The sequence below is a fragment of the Aphanomyces astaci genome (genome assembly GCF_000520075.1).
Source record: "Aphanomyces astaci strain APO3 unplaced genomic scaffold supercont1.28, whole genome shotgun sequence".
NCBI classification, from domain to species: domain Eukaryota; phylum Oomycota; class Saprolegniomycetes; order Saprolegniales; family Verrucalvaceae; genus Aphanomyces; species Aphanomyces astaci.
The window spans coordinates 641,777-644,217 of record NW_009798291.1 but is presented as its reverse complement, the minus strand read 5'-3'; positions in this window follow the sequence as shown (position 1 = coordinate 644,217).

Below are 2,441 nucleotides of genomic sequence, written 5' to 3'. Positions count from 1 at the left end.
TACAACCTTGCCGCATGATTTGATTGGCTAACAAATAATCCGCAGAAAGGCAAGGAACACAGGAAGAATATTCTAGGAAATTTCATAGTATCCAATCAAATGTCACGGCGAGGTTTTGGTATTAATAGTGCGAGATTCGATTGGCTGGATCCCGAAATTCGAACCTACCCCGAGTACTGTACTGTAATTATAAATATTAACGAACCATGACGAGGACATAAATGCCTCGTCTTCACGGTGCAATGGCATGAGGGACAAATGGAAATTTGTCAAAGCAAACGTCGTTCGTTGAATAAGTCTCAAAACCAGTAGATGGCTGTGCTACTGTATACCAGCAATATTTACAATTTGACCATGTCACATCATCAAATAGTGTGTAACGTTAAATTGGTATTTGGAGCATGCAAAAAATACCGCCATCTATTTGATCAGGTCCGAGAATTTCAGTCAAAACACATTTGCTTCGTAAAAGTTCGAGTTACTGAAATAAACTGAGACACTAATACTAGTAGCAACTAACAAAAACTGTGCGACAAATTCAACTTTATTGTTACAGTAATGTCAAAATACACAAGTCAACTGCCGATATTTTCACCTACTGTACGGAAAACGCATGATGCGGAAGGCATCCATTGCAGCTCGATCTTGACGGTTCATGCGGTACGTCGTTGAGCTTCTACCTTCTTCCGCTTCTTTTCGTTGGCCATCATCCTTTGGTAGCGAGCCATGACGGGCCATAAATGCCTCGTCTTCACGGTGCAATGGCATGAGGGACAAATGGAAATTTGTCAAATTTGTCAAATCAAAATTCGTTCGTTGAATACTTCAATGTGTTTAAACAGCATTGCCAAACTTAATCTCCCTAAGTAATACATTTACACCTACATTCGTCCTGCCTCTACTCAAAATGAATGGATTTGAGGCAATTCCCTTCATTTTGCACAAGTACGAGTTTTATTAACCACTTGCACTTATAGATACTACGTAACCGACCAGTGATGTGCCGATTTTTTTCTTTTTTCTTTCGTGAATTCCTCATGAAGTATTTATCCTTACGTACACAAGGAGTTGATTATGTACACGATATTTCGATCAAGTTGGAGTATTTTTTAGGAAGTACAGACGACGACTGATTTTAAGCGACACCTTGTACTTCGAATTTGACCTTGAATCGTAATATGATTGTCTAAAGAACTTCGAACTTCGAGTTTAATTGTAGCCAACCACAAAGCAGTTCACAGTTTTGAACACAAAAGTATTCTATTTTAAGTCCAAGTGGATAATTCAAAATAATCGTGAAGAGCTGACGTTGTGGTGCAGTGTCAAATAGGACTATATTAGGTTTTATCCCAATACTAATATTGCCCAATGGGCTCATCCAATTCCTAATGCCTATGCAAAAGCATGTGCGTAGGGTGGCACTGGTTTTGAGAGGTTTTCAATAAATAGGTGGGGGTACCAATAAATACCGTGGGTGGGTGAGAGAGCCAGAAGTTTCGATGATAGGGACGGGAGGGTAATGGGCCGCAGAACGTTCTTGGAACAACCATCTTGAAGGTGATGGGCACCATGCTGTCTTGAGGCAGGCTGAGGTGTTGGACTTGACGCAGGACTTGACACCATCGCGTCGGTAACGCTAGGCACGCTGGTCGGCCGCGGAGGTCGGCGCAAGGTGGAGGGAGTACGGGTACTTGGCCCACAATGACCGGTAGTTGGTAGGAGCACACAGGGTGTGAAGGACATGCAGAACGCAGTCGACAGTCGGGGTCTTGGAGGTGCAGCCATCGGCGGACGGACATCGTCCAGCCAAAGGAACGACAGCTCGTTTCAGGCAACAGAGGGCAGAGGAGTCGCTGACTCATCTTGGACCTTGTTGTGCTCGGTCCATATGAGGTGCAGGGTGGATGCCGTGAGGAGGATCCACAGGGTCTGGAGAGCATCTTTGTGACGGTCACCGCTTGCATTGACGGTGAACAGGTCTAGGTCGGAGATAGTCGACCATGCAAATGATACCCCGTGGCGTCGCCAGGCGTCCCGGTAAAACGACCATATAGGGTGGATGTGGGGACATGCGTGGAATGCATGGTATTGGGTTTCCACTGCACCACAGCCGTAGGCACAGCAGATAGCGTCAGGATGCTCGAGTTGGAGGTGGGCAAAACGGCAGTTCACAGGGAGCATGCGGAACAGTAGGCGTAGCCACACATCACCCTGCACCGGGGGAGGAATCCGACATGTCCGCCTGACACGCTTGACATAGCTGTGGATAGCCGCAGTAGTCGCACGGGCTGTGCTGGACATGGGGTGGTGTCCCTCATGGATGGGGGCATGGTGGGCCAGAGCCAGAACCATTCGTCTTGGCCAGGACTCAAATGGTACGGGGGCATCCTTAGCCAGGCCATAGAATGGGTGTCGGGCCGTGGGGGGGGCTGGGGTGGCCG